General features: G+C 49.1%; 1 long non-coding RNA gene and 2 pseudogenes across 1 annotated transcript in view; 1 reads left to right on the top strand and 2 right to left on the bottom strand.

The window, feature by feature from the left end:
• LOC135322408 (uncharacterized) overlaps positions 1-9,362 on the bottom strand; it is a 109,166-nt gene extending 99,804 nt beyond the window's left edge. Inside the window, exon 1 of the long non-coding RNA XR_010382968.1 lies at positions 9,264-9,362. This is a non-coding gene — a long non-coding RNA (uncharacterized LOC135322408). The remainder of the gene's footprint in view (positions 1-9,263) is intronic.
• Positions 892-1,915, top strand: LOC116156585 (olfactory receptor 10P1-like; annotated as a pseudogene).
• Positions 9,363-13,124: 3,762 nt separating the features above from the next.
• On the bottom strand, positions 13,125-14,060 carry LOC105105380 (olfactory receptor 10P22-like; annotated as a pseudogene).
• Between the last annotated feature and the right edge of the window lie 652 nt (positions 14,061-14,712).

Below are 14,712 nucleotides of genomic sequence, written 5' to 3'. Positions count from 1 at the left end.
TTGCAGATAAGACTGGAGCATTGTCATGCTGAACTGTATGACCTTTAAGGTCACTTTTAATCCTGAATTGCCTTGAGTAATTATTTCTAACCATGAGGAACAGAGAAGCTGCGATGGGGGAGGTAGACCTTGAGTTGAGCTTGAAGGATGAGTGGGATTTTAAGAGAATGCATAGTAACATGCCCTGTGGGGGGCACTCCCTAGGGAAATGCATGGAGACCTGGGAGAACAGAGTGTGGACAGCTGGTACAGCTGATCACAGGGCCCAGCTAAGAGGAGAGCAAAGGACAATGTGCAACATGGCCAGTCTCTGCCCAACTCCGCTCACAGGGCAGGTGACAGAAGCTGATAACCTACAAAAAGAGTCTGTAGAATCCCAAAGTGTGATACAACTGGGCAGTATTATCACACACAGTCACATCATAGCGTGGTATTCGAAATCCACAGCCCACCGCAGTGATCACTAGAGATAGGCTTGGGACAGTCCCTGACTCAGTCCACAGCAGAGGTTTCTGTATAGTTTCTTCCAGGCTGGGGTTTCCGTCCCAGGAGTACAAAGAGGGGTAGGACATGGCAGCTGCTCCATCCCTGCTCTGGAGAAAGATCCCAAGTATACACAGGAGTCGGGCCCTGCACACAGGACCCAGAGCACAGGGAACAGTGGGAAATTCATGGAACTTGGAGTCAAGAAACCTAGATTCAAGTCATGCCTGCCACGCCCTCCCTATTACCTCCAGCAAATTATTTAACCCCTTGGAGACCCATGGTCTCATCCATAAAGTGGGGATCCTAACCCTCTCCATTGATTCGAGAGGGACTATATGAAAAGTGCTTTACTAAGTTACACAAATGCTGATTGTTCCTCTATAAACTTCTCTTTATTGGCTGTGCCACAGGTCCTAGCCTGAAGTGATGGCTAATGCGAATCAGACTCTGCCTGCATTCCTCCTTCTGGGATTCTCTGACCTCAAGGCCCTGCAGGGCCCCCCTGTTCTGGGTGGCGCTTCTGGTCTACCTGGTCACCTTGCTGGGCAACTCCCTGATCATCCTCCTCACACAGGTCAGACCGGCCTGCTGTCGCCCATGTACTTCTTCCTGCGCCACCTCTCCGTGGTGGAGGTCCTCTACACCACCGACATCGTGCCCAGGACCCTGGCTGACCTGGCCTCCCCGCACCCCCAGGCCATCTCCTTCTGGGGCTGTGCAGCCCAGATGTACAACTTCATTGGCCTGGGCATCTCAGAGGGCTGCCTGCTCACAGCCATGGCCTATGACCGCTACGTCGCCATTTGCTGGCCCCTGCACTACTCCACCCTCATGAGCCGGCGGGCCTGCGTGGCCATGGTGGGCATCTCCTGGCTCATGGGCATCATCACGGCCACCACGCACTCCTCCCTCATCTTCACCCTGCCTTTCCCCAGCCGCCCAACCATCCCACACTTCCTCTGCGATATCCTGCCAGTACTGAGGTTGGCCAGTGCTGGGAAGCACAGGAGTGAGATCTCTGTGATGACAGCCACCATGGTCTTCATCATGGTCCCCTTCTCTCTGATTGTCACCTCTTAAGCCCACATCCTGGGTGCCATCCTGGCAATGGCCTCCACCCAGAGCCACCGCAAGGTCTTCTCCACCTGTTCCTCCCACCTGCTCGTGGTGTCCCTCTTCTTTGGAATGGCCAGCATCACTTACATCCAGCCCCAGGAAGGCTCCTCTGTCACCACGGACCGCATCCTCAGCCTCTTCTACACAATCATCACACCCGTGCTCAACCCCATCATCTACACCCTTCGCAAAAAGGAGGTGACAAGGGCCCTGCGGCACGTGGTGAAGAGGCAAGTCCCCTCACCCTGAAGGGACTCAGGAGTTGTCTGCTGACTCACTGTCTGCTCCTCCTCTCAGCCTTCAGGTGCTGGACTTAAACCCTAGCCTAACAGAAACCACGCAGCACCTCAAAGAGATGAGGCCTCCTCGCAGAAGGTGTTGGAGTTAAAACAGATAAATGTGTATCTTATCTCCTCTCCCACACTCCAGACTCACTATCAGAGCATGAGTTATTAGAACAGGGGAGAATGGAAGGGAATACTGCCAAGGGGGAAGAGCATTTAACATCTTCTAGATAATTCTGGATCCCTGAGCAAGCTGATTGCCATGGTATACCAGCAGTCGGAGGTCCATGTCAGTCATGAAGGCAGATGTCTATGAACTTGACATCCAACTAAGTGACCCACCCAGAACCCCTGGCAGAGTTTACCTGGCCCTTTGATCTAGTTTTCTCCCAGAAACACACTGCAGTCTTAGGCCCTGATGCCTTTTAGAAGAGAGGGAACTGCTACCTCCTTGAGACATTCCATGTGAATATTCTCCCCTGCTTTTCCCCATCCTTGATTTCTGACCTCATCCTTAACTGGTGATAACATGTCCAACTGGACAAGAGCATCTCTCCCTGGCTTCCCTGTCCTTCTCCCAACACGCACCATCAGCCGGATCCCCTGCGTTCCTAGACTAGGTGAAGCCCTGAGGCCGTCCTGGATAGGAACCAGAGAGTGGACACTTAACGGTCACTGTGGCCACCCAGCATTTGACCCTCCTTCAGTGTTCAGAGAATTTTCCACTTTACAAGTCCGCTGGGGAGAAAAAATCACCTCCCTCTGTGAGCTGAGAACATTTCCAAACCCCCACGTATGCGAGCTGGTACCACCAACTGGATACACCGCTGCCTGACCTTGAGTAGCCCGGGCCCACAAGAGGCAGAGAGCAGCGCTCTCGCTCTCGCTCTCTCTCTCCCTGTCTCTCTGGCAATAGCAAAGAAGGCTGCAGCAGCAGCAAGTTTCTGGCACACAAGTGGCATCTGGTCCCTAGCGGCAGCACCAGTGGTTTCCTCCACTGACCCAGTTCATGTTTGGGAGTTACTCCTGGAAGCTTAGCCTCTGACATGGTCCTCAACCCTCCCAACACTGTATTTTGCTAATAAATTACTTTTCAGTATCATCATCCAGACAGCTTGCTTCTGTTGCCGTCAAAAATTCTGACTGATACCATCAGCTGGGAGGCTGGAAGCAGCAGAGGGAAAACCTTAACCCTGGTGTCCTAGGAATGAAACATCTAGCCCCCGCTTAGAGAAAACAGCTCAAAGGAACCTGGGGTCAGAGAACATCCTCAGACAGCAAGACACAGAGTCAAGGAACCAAGAGCTATACAGCTCTCCTAATCTTCAGAACAAAACTGATAAGGTCCTTCCCTCATGGGGCTCCTAATCTAATGGGGGTGGCCATGGAGAGAACAGAGCGAAAACAAGCAAACCAGCAGAAACACGTAATGAGTAATTACAAAATGTGTAAACATGCACTAGAAGGTTAATGGTCGATTACAGTTCACAGGTGTTTCTGGAGGGCTTCCTGGAAGAAGTGACTCAGTGCAGTACTTCCAACCTTCCTCCCATCATGGCACACATAGGAAGTGCTGAGATTTGAGTGACACGCCAGGGTAAACAGAAGGGGTTTTGAAGGCATCTAGACAGGACTTCATGGACAAAAATTCATTGCACTTTTTATAATACAATCATAAGAAAAATAAAATATACAGTAATGTGGAAGTTTTTAAACACTGGTTTTACATAAAAGTTACAAATAAAAATTTAAATTTTTATAAGAAACTTGAGCTTTCTTCTGCAAACATAATTTTTATACTAGGTTTTGTGTTTGAAAATTGATACAATAAACACTTCCTGATCAAGATTTTTCAAGTATTGATTTCTTAAAATAACTATGGTCATCGTGAATGAAAATTACTCACAGAAATGGGTGATAAAAAAATGTAAAACCTTTTACAAAGTCATTCGAAATTTTGCAATACTTGAAATTATATATAAATATGAATTTATATTTACTAGATCTTCCTTTTCTTTCATGGACAAAGGTAGTGTTGAAAATTCTTGTTAATAATGAAAAAGAATTTCATATCCAATCATACTTTTTCACTCAAGTGCCTCGGTGCAGCACTGTTGGAGCGCTAACATGCAGAACGCGGGGCCGGCTTAGACACCACCACAGGGCACGTGGGCAGGCAACAGACAAGATTTGGGTCCACTATGGAGAGCTGAACTCTCAGGACACCCCTCGGACTCCCCACCCTCCGACCCCCGCAGGCCACACGCTGGGCTGTGGCACTGTGTTCCTCAGGCACGTGGAAGCCCACCTCCTCCACAGCTCCACAGGCCCCTCGCCCACAGAGGGTAAGGGGACACCGGGGAGCTGGCCCCAGGAGAAGACGTGAAGGCTTCAGAGCACTTCATGGGCTGCCTCCTCCTACTGAGGCCAAGCAATGGCTACGGCTCATTTTTCTCAGCAACCACAGGAAACTCAGAGTTTATTACCAAACCCCACTCCTTTTGGGCTTCCCTGTGAGGGTCCCAGGCAAGGCTGTTCATGACCAGATGCAGTGGGCCTGGGAGCTCCATCCATTCCAAGAGTCCACACGTGCAGAAACCAAGGCCTGAGAGGATCACTCCAATCCGTGTGGTCCCCCAGCGTGCCATGATGCACCCACTGGAAAGCTCAAGTTCAATAACTCACTCAGAAAATAACAGCCGATTGCAGTCTCACAATTTTATATGAGACTTGTGCCAAAGACAGCAGCAAGACGGGACGGTGATGAGCACAAGGGAAAGGTCCTAATCCAGCCTGAGAGGATGGAGCAGGCTTCACGGAGTAGGAGATATCTTAGCTGAAGTCTGGATAACGGGGAGGAGTTATCCAGGGAAAGAAGTAAGAAAGGGAATAGAATGTGCAACGGTCCATCAGTGACAAGGAGCATGGCACACACTCCAGGAACTGCAGGGCGATTATTACAGTTACATACATGTATGTATGTATGTGTGTGTGTATGTGGGGGGGGTGAGCAATGGGGAAGTGACAAGAGAGGAGGGAAATGCAAGCGGTGACCAAATTTGCTGGGGTTTGAAGAGGTCCAGTGAACCTCACAGCTCGCCCTTTTGGGTTCTCCACCAACGAGGAGAGTACACTGGAGTTAGAGAGCACAAGGTCAGCTTTATTACCAGGCAGGCTGAGCCGGGGGAGACGGCTTGAACCCAAGGTCAAAATGAGCTTCCTACTCCCCACATTTACCACCACCCCCAGTTACAGGCAGGGGTTCTGTACAAATTGCTGGTCACCCCAGCGGGCCTGCCCCCAGCTCACCACCTGAAGGAGAAGAGTGTGTGCAGCCTAAGGCAGGCCAGCCCGAGACAAAAGCCAAAGAGGGCTTAGGGCGTGCTTTCTACAGCATCATCAGGCCGTTCACTCCTCGTCCCCTGAAGAAGTGAGTGAGGGGCTAGAGAGAAAGGCAGGAAGTGTTTCCACCCCTGTTCCCTTCTGGGAGTGGGATAAAAAAAATCCTTTCATCTCACGGAAAACCTAAGGAGCCGGGTAACAGCTGTGCTCCCACCTCCACCCAGTACAGATCACGAAGGATGTGGGGTCAGTTTAGAATCTGAAGACTCATCCTGAGTGACATGCAGAATCTCTCTCTTCCTCTTAATAAATTTCAGCTTTTAATACAATTTGAAATTTCCATTATAATTTGTTTCTGAATGTAAGAATAACTTCATCACTCATTGTTATTGCTTTTGTTTCATATTTCATTATTTTCATCTAGATTTTCTCTTAGTTCTTTTAAAAATAAATTTGAAGATGACCAAAGCAGTTACCTTCATGTACATCCAAATCCATAAAAGTTGTTTTGGGTTTTGTTCTGTTTTTGAGCAGAGACAGGTTTATTCAGGGTCAGGCAAGGAGAACAGGTGGCTCAGCTCAGAAACCCAGCACTCTAAAGGTGGTTTTAATTTCTCACTTTTTAACTGAAACACTCAAAACATCTTTCCAAATTTCAGTTAAAATGAAGTATTTAAGTTTAATCAAATACCCCATTCCCATTTTTTAAAAAAAGAGTAAAATTAATGGTTTGTTTATAAGTGTATATGTTCCTGCATCATCAAGGATATTTCTGACAGGAGAGAACTTATTTTTTACTTAGAGGATGAAAATCAAATCCCACTGACAACTTTACACATGTGATGGTTGGAAGGGTTTTTTGCCAGAAACTAACTTGTCAATCCCTAGATCTCCAGCCTAGTTTCACCTCCACTTCCCACATATTTTCAGTGCCCGGCACCATCAGACACATTTTTGCTATATTAAACATCCAGTGCTAAACTTTGTGTCATAATGCGGCTGATACGGCACCGCGGGTAGAAGGTGTGTTCCTGGAAGTCATTCCTGCATCAGGACAGCTGGCAGTGACTTAACTATGCACAAAAGTGACCACACAAACCCAGATGCTACCATCCCATCAAACTTAAACTTAATCTATCGCCAACTCAACTTAGACTTAGATCCAGAAGTATCCATGGTCACTTCAACATCACCCATCACAAGGGGAAATGTGACAGAGAAAGTCAGAGAGGAGAAAGACAGAAGCTACAAAAGACTTCAGTTAAAATAGATCACTTTGCAATTTTTAAGAAAACTTGGCAATTTACATTTTAAAATGTGACCATAGGAACATAATTGCTAGCAATTCCTGGCCCTTTTAAGGAGCCCATACAAGTTTGGAGTCCCCAGAATTCAAGCTTCACAGTAAGTTCACCTCTAAGTAGGTTCTGTTACTATATCAATCTCAACAGGATGAGGAAACCAAGGCACAGAGATGTTGAACAACTTTCCCTAGGTAACACAGCTAGGAAATAACACACTTGAGTTTCCAACTCTACAGCCGGCACTTTCACTCTCTACATTATTAATTTCCCCTCTGATAATGTGAGTTTAGAGAAAGTACAAAGATGAGAACAAAGAGCTGATGAAAATAAACAGAACGACAGGTGGAAGGAGGTTAGTGGCACAGAGGAGGAGGAGAAGGATAGCCTGGGCCACCAGAAAGCCACTTCTCCTCACCTGGACCAGATGTGCAAATACTGGGTAAGAAAATGCATTTTTTCACTATCTTGTAAGTAGAAAACACTCCAGAATCAGTGCAGGGACAGAAGTTAGCCTTTCTTGTCCTGCCTCAGAGTCACACCAGCTCTAACTGTGCATCATCATTTAATCCACACCATCCTCATTTTCCTCTAGGAACCACACCAGTTCATTATTTTGATGAGGCTAAGCTGACAGCACCTGGTGAGAAACACACGGCAGGTATGCTAGGTTTACGTTCATACCAGAGGGTAGGAGATAAGCCCCATCAAATTCAAAGACCTGGCACCTCAGTGAAGGTTTTCCGGAAATGTCAAGACAGCTCCTCAAATGTTAAGGACAAGCTGCCTAGGGTAAGAAAACGACCTCCTGTGGGTCTCTGGATTTGGGAAGCAACATACAGCCCATTTGGGTGTGCTGCTTCAAACCCTCTAGCAGATGTCTCACAAGTCAGAGCAAGAAAAGGCTCTCTAGCTGGTCCAGGCTGCAGTTCTGCCATCTGGACCTCCTGAACACCCAGCAGACCCGAGGATGCTCAGCATCATGGCGCTGGAAGCTCTGATAAGTCCAAGAGGCAAATCACAGGTTTGGGAACCAAACCCAGGTTTTGAGAGCCACGCCTTGGCCTTTGGGGCAAATAATCAGTATCCTTTTGTGAAACTGTTCTTGGGCTCGTTGTAGGCAACAGTACATACTGAACACCTGACCACTGAAGACCAGGTGATAATCTATTGAACTGTTTTGGTCACCATAGCTGATCCATCCAGCCTAAAATTAGGAATTTCCAGTAGCACTTCACCAACAAGCAGAAGTGCTGAATTCAGACAGGGCCCAAGCACACGTCCTGAAGACACAAGAAAGTTGCGTCTACCTCCTTCCTCAACAAATCACACCTAGTTCGTTCTTAATGGGCCTGTGGACAGAACGGCCATAATGGCAGGAAAGGAGGCCGGGCATGAACTCCACAAAAGCAGCTTCTCCTCACCAGCCAACCCACTGACCCCTCCGCTGAGATTCCACTTTGGTTTTTTTTTTTTTTAATTCAAATGTTTTATTAAAAATGTTTCATACATATTGTGGTTTGGTGGGGGTTTTTTGTTTGGTGGGCTTTTTAATTTAATTATAGTTGATTTACAATATTGTGTTAGTTTCAGGTGTACAGCTTCAGATTCTTTTCCATTATTATTATAAGTTGTCACAAGACATTGAATATAGCTCCCTGAGCTATACAGTAAAACTTGTTTATCAATTTTGTATATAGTGGTGTTTATCTGTTAATCCCACACTCCTAATTTACCCCTCCCCCTCCCCTTCCCCCTTTGGTAAACATAAGTTTGTTTTCTACATCCATGAGTCTTTCTGCAAATAAATTGATTTGTATTTTTTTTAGATTCCACATACAAGTGATATCATATAATATTTCTTTCTCTGACATTTACTTTTATTTGGTAGTTAAGAGCTTTGCGAGAAGACAGAACTCCCCCATCCTCTACAGAAGCCAATAAGGCCAAAATACTGGCTTTCCCTAAATTCGGGCAGCCAAGACACAGGCCTGTGACCTTAGCTAGTCCCCGTGGATGTATTTGCCTCAGACTTTAAATCAGGGGCAAGTGATGCAGAGAGTAAAGTTTACAGTTCATCTTGGTGACGGCAGTGGGGGCACCCAGGACCTAGAGGCGGCAGCACCACACATGCCAAAGAAGCACCAAGAACCAATGGTGGCCGTGCCAGCAGCATCCTAGCCAGACCACCCCTGTGGTAAAAACTTGACTTGGCTCTCGTCTCTGGGTGTCTTGGTTCCAGATGGTTCCCTAAGCCTGGTCCTCCAGGATTCCTATTAGCTCTGCGACCAGCGGAGTCACTTTTTCTCCTCCCAGAACTGTTCACTTGCTACCCCTTTCCCTTCCTCCCAAGGCCCAGAGGAAGGGGCCCACATGCCCCCTGCTGAGTTGCCTGCACTCAGCCTGCACCAGGATTTCCGCATTTCCGAATCCCCTCTCTTTGAAAAGTCTACACACAGCTTCTCCCTGACATAACACATTTTCGGCTTTCCTGCAACTTTGGGAGAATCCTTTAGCGGAAAAGGTCCCAATGTTTTCGTCAAGTTAATCCTCGGCCCACTCACACGGGCGGTACACAAGTCCCAAGGCGAGTCCACCCCCAACAGCGCGGCTGCGGGCGAGGGAAGGCGCGGGGACAGTGGGACCAACCCTCGTCCGCCCGCGGCGACCGGGCCCGTCGAGAGTCGCGGGGCTTTCTTCTCACCACCGAAACCCCAACCACGTCCGTGCTTACCTCCGAGGCCCGCAGGAGGCCTTAACAGCGGCGACGCTTTCTTGTCCGGACGACGCTTCCCGCTCGCAGAAGATGTGCCGTTTAAAGCGCTGGGGACGCGCGGAGGAGGCCGGGCTCGGCGGCCCCGCAGCCCTGACGCCGCCGCCGCCGCCGCCGCCGAGGGTCGCGACCCGCGCGTTCCGGGCGAGCCTGCGAGGAAGCGGCGGCGGCACGAAGACGGGAGGGCGCGGGGCGCGCACCCCCGGCCCCCGGGCTCTGCGCTCACCCCGCCCCACCCGGAGCCTCCGCGCCGGCGCCCGCGGCCGCGGCCCGTGCGCCCCGAGGCCCATGCGCCCCGAGGCCGGACCCCCGCCCCCGACCCCGCGCGGCCCAGCACCCCCTCCACCCGCCCCGAGGCCGGCCTCCCGCCCCCACCCCGCGCGCGGGCCCTCCCGCTCAGCTGCTCACCCGGCCGCCGCGGGTCCGGGTCCCGGGAAGAGGCGTCTACGCCAACGGCATCAGGCCTACGCTTCCCCGAAATGTTTAAGACATCTAAAAACCTCAATGAAAGTTGTCACTGAAGTTCATAGAAACGCAAATGATAGCAGTAGCACTCCTGCTATTAATCAAAAGTAACTAACGCTTCACTACTTGCCATGCACTGCCAAGCAGTTTTTTTTTTAATCTATCCGACAAATATTTCTTTAACATCTACTATGTGTCAGGCACTAGGAAAACACTGGTAAACAAGACAAGCAGCAACCCTGCCTTTACGGGACATGTAGTGAGAGATGAGAAACCGTTAACAAGTTGATTTCCGATAATGTTAAGTGACTGCAATAAAGAATGCCTGGAGAGGTTCTACATTAAATTTTCACAACTATTCTGTGAAGCATAGAAACTATTGTAAATGCTGTTCTACAGATTGGGAAATTCAGGCATAAAAATGGTAAGAAACTCCCAAGATAGGAAAAATGTTAAGAAACCTCCAAGGATTCGATCTTGGAGCCCCCTAGCACCACAGCCGTGCTCTAAACCACTGTCATAGTGCCATCTGTATCCAGTCCTCTGGTCAGCCTTTCTTAGGCAGCTCCATATTCTCCACTCCTAGAATTTCCAATACAATAAGGGACACTATTCCACTCTTTAATGCCCCTTATTCCCAAGGATAGACACGGACTCCTCCATCCCTAGCCTCCCATATCCACTTTTGCACTTATAGGATGGCCAACATTCACACAAGTAACAAGAGTGAGTCTCTGGTCCAACAAAGGACTCATATCAGGGGAAATTACTCTATTTCCCAAGTAGTTTCCTTCTTCCTGAATGGAGGTGATCAGAGCTTTCGGCTTAGATCCTCACATCCAACTGTAGTTCCAGCCCTGCTTGAATAGCACCTGGGGATACAGTTGCCAGATTTAGCAAATAAAAATACAAGACATATAGTTAAATTTTATTTTCTCATGAATAATGAATAATTTTTAATGTACCTGTGTTTCAAACATTTCTTTCCCCAGAAAGATAAAGCAGTGCAAAATCCTTCTGCCCAAATATTTCATGGGACACACTTATACCAAATAATTACTTGTAGTTTATCAGAAATTCAAATTTAACTGAACACCCAGTATTTTCCTGGCAATTCTGTCTGGGGACCCTGTAAATAGGAAGCCTCAGCCTCCAGAACTGATGGTCACCATCTCAGGTGAGAGAAGCACAAAACCACTTAGGGACGAGCCAGTCGAATTTCATGTCTTCCTCCTGCCTCCGCCCTCAGCTCACAACAATGAGGAAAAAGCCTCTCCCCCTGTCTTGTTCAGATACCAACTCTATAGGAAGTCATTGCCTGAGTCTAACTTTGATGCCTCATGTTGCACTCTCAGTCCAAGTATGTCTCACACAGTCCTTGGTGGACTGAGGGTAGATGAGATCATGTCCTCCTTGTAAGGTCTTTTCTGCACTACAAGAATATTAAATATCCCATATCTCCCCCGTCCTGCTCTTCCCTGTGCTCCCTAACCCTAACTCCTTCCTGACTCTTCATCCATTTCCTTCCCCTGCAAATGGGACTGCCCTCAATTGGACTGTAAAGCTATAAAAACTCTTTTGGAGGACAGTTTGGTAATATGTTTCAAAAGCTCTAAAACTGTGCATATGTTTTCACTCAACAATTCCATTCCTAGAGGATGGTGCTCAGAAAAGCAGAAACATACAAAGATATGAGCGCAATGATATCTGTCTCAGCAATATTTATAACAAAAAATTGTAATTCCAATAATAGAAGATTGTGGGGTTCGTCTTTAGTTTTGTTTTTTTTTTTATTGAACTATAGTCAATTTACAATGTTGTGTTAGTTTCTGGTGTACAGCATAGTGATTCAGTTATACATATGTATATGTTCCTTTTCATATTCTCTTTCACTATAGGCTATTAGAAGATATTGAATACAGTTCCCTGTGCTGTACAGTAGGACCTTGTTGTTTATCTGTTTTGTATATAGTAGTTGGTATCTGTGAATCCCCAACTCCCTTTTTATCCCCCCCAATTCCTTTCCCCCTTAGTAACCATACGTTTGTTTTCTATGTCTGTGAGTCTGTTAAGATTGTTTAAAATTAGTACATTCCTATAGTAGGATACTATATGGATATTAAAATAACGCTTTAGAAGCCTAATTAATGTTACAATATAGTTTAATAAAGTGGAAAACAAAAGTTATGAGCAATTTAGACAATATCATCCCATTTTTAGTTTTTAAAAATATGTATATATATCTGCATACACGCACACGCACACGCACACACACACATAGAGGGAAACCAGACATAATTAACACCAAAATGTTAATAGTTATTTTCATTTCTTCTGGATGCAAAATTCTCTGCAATTAACAGTGTTACTTTTGTAAACTGGAAAAGAAAATCAATGCGATTTTAAAGGCCCTCATTTATTGTGCCTTTAGAGTGATTTCCCTGCTTATCCTCTCCCTCAGGCAGCTTATTGCTAAGGGAGAGTTTATGAACAAGCAAGAATGGGCTTCCCAGGGAAAGTAAAATGGTGCTAGGTTCTTCTGGCAGGCGAATGAAGGTGGCTCCAAGTAGAAAGAGTGGACAGTTTGCAAGAAACAAAAGCATCATCTTGGGAGTCCAGGGGCCAGATCAGCCCTTCTGATTGATCAGAGTCAGAGGCGAGAGATAAAGGTGCATTTCTACCCTAGGACCAGATGAGAAGATGACCAGCGAGTCAGGCTGCAGGTGAGAAAGAAGCTAAGGAGAGAATATCAGCATCTCAGGGATCCCAGGAGAGAAGCTGTAAGTCAGGAGAAAAGGGACTAGACAGATGCTTCCAGAACTAAAGCAGCACCGGGCAAGACTCAGCACCTGAACGGCCAAAGCCAGACCACCTATTCCCTGCCCCGTTCCTACCCCGGTCAGACCTCCCACCTGGAGCAAAGGCACTCATGTCCTATCAGGGGTGACTTATGCAAAAGAGAAAGGTTTGCAGTGAGGATTCTGGGAGAAGGAGGGAGAGCAATGTCTCCAGTAATCTTAGGCCCAGGAAGGCGCCCCAAGCCGCAGGAAAGACCAGGAATTGCTCAGTCATCACACAAGACGGGCACAGCACCTTCCCTTCTCAATCGCCCTTCAAGTGCCTGTCTCTCCAGCTTTGTACCTGCAAACAAGTCAGGTCAAGGCCGTAAGAACAGGCCCCAGAGGCTGATTTCTGAGCAGCATGTCAGAGCCCAGGGTCCTTGAGCTGGGCAGGCCCCGGAAGCCCCTACACAGACCACACAGAGTGGGCCAGACCCCCAGGGCTGCAGCCCCCAGCTGCTCCCTCCTCCTTGAGAATCCCCAAGAATCAAACCCTTATCTCCAAGAACCTGAGGGGTCAAGGGCTCCAAAGGTATCTCTTCGTGAGCCACCTCACTGCCACTGTGACCTCCTTGTTCCTCAGAGTGTAGACGAAAGGGTTGAACATGGGAGTGACAACCGTGTAGAAGAGGGCAAGAATCTGGTCCCTGTCCTGAGAGGAGCCTGCCCTGGCCTCGTATAGGCAATTGTCCCCGTCCCAAAAAAGAGCACGACCACAAATAGGTGGGAGGAACAGGTAGAGAAGATTTTCCGACGTCCCTGGGATGTCGCGACGCCAAGGATGGTGGCAAGGATACAGGCATAGGAGGCTACCGTCAGTGAGAAGGGCGTCAAGGATAAAGGCTATGGTGACGACAAGACTGCCCACTTCGCCCCAGAAGGTGCTGGCGCTAGGCAGCCTCAGCACGGGCAGGGTGTCACACAGGAAGTGCTGGATCGTGTTGGCACCGTGGAAGGGCAAAGCGAAGATGCAGCAGGAGTGAATGGTGCCGGAGACGGTGCCATGAGGTAGGAGGCGCCCGCCTCGCCGGCGCACGCTCGCGGGCTCATCAGCGTGGAGCAGCGCGGCGGCCGGCAGGTGGCAGCTTAGCGGCCACGGGCCATGGCCGTGAGCAGGCAGCGCTCGGCGACGCCAAAGAGGGCGAAGAAGCGCAGCTGGGTGAAGCACTGGCAGGCGGGATGGTGGGGCAGGGGCAGAGGAGACCGGCCGGCACCCTGGGCACGATGGTCGTGGTGCAGAGGATCTCCACCACCGAGAAGTGGCGAAGGAAGAGGTACAGGGGCGAGCGCAGGGCGGCGTCCGCCAGCGTGAGGAGGATGATCAGCAAGTTGCCCAGCAGAGTGACAGATAGACGCAGAGTACCCCCCAGAACAGAGGGCCCCGAAGGCAACCGGCACCTGAGAACCCTAGCAGAACAAACTCCGTCACTGCTGTGCCACTGCCACCCGCCATGTCCCCAACGTCAGGCTGGAAGAGGGAGTCGGGAGAGGGCTCAGACAGAGGGCTCGGGCAAAGACGGAGGCTCCGGAGGCAGCAGGAAAGGCGGGAATGGTCCACAGGAACATCCCAGTGATCAGGAGTGGGACGGGCCAGCACCCTGGGCGGCTAGCAAGTCCCTCCCAGAAAACCCCTCTGGGCGGAAAGAAGGTAAGTGAAGGGCGGGGAGGGACAGAGGCCAGTGGCAGACCTTCCTGGAAGCTGGGAACTTGCAAGACACCAGGATGGTTCACCCCCTCACCCAAGTTCTGGGTTTTGGGGGCGATGAGCTGGGACAGGCAGAACAGTTCCCTTTGAGAAACTGGTGGAGGACATGGGCAGAAAAGGGGATGCACAGACAGAATAAATAAAACTGGCAGGGGGAGACTGGAAGAAAAACGGATCCAGCATGAGGCAGAAGAGCTGGAGTGAGAGCAAAAGCCAGAGAGGGAAAAAGAAGATGCAGTATTAAAGGCTTCAGAGAGAAGGCAGATGGGGCTTGTACCTGTACATGGGTCCCCACGCCCGCCAGAATGCCCCTCCCAGCAGCACACGAGGGAAGCTCAGTGCCCCCAAGAGCCTGATTCTCAAAGCAGAGGATGGGGAAGGAAAAGGGGAGGGGGGCTGA

Source organism: Camelus dromedarius, chromosome 11, assembly GCF_036321535.1.
Source record: "Camelus dromedarius isolate mCamDro1 chromosome 11, mCamDro1.pat, whole genome shotgun sequence".
Taxonomy (NCBI): domain Eukaryota; kingdom Metazoa; phylum Chordata; class Mammalia; order Artiodactyla; family Camelidae; genus Camelus; species Camelus dromedarius.
Note: the sequence above shows the minus strand (reverse complement) of the source record. Positions and strands in the feature narration are given on the sequence as shown.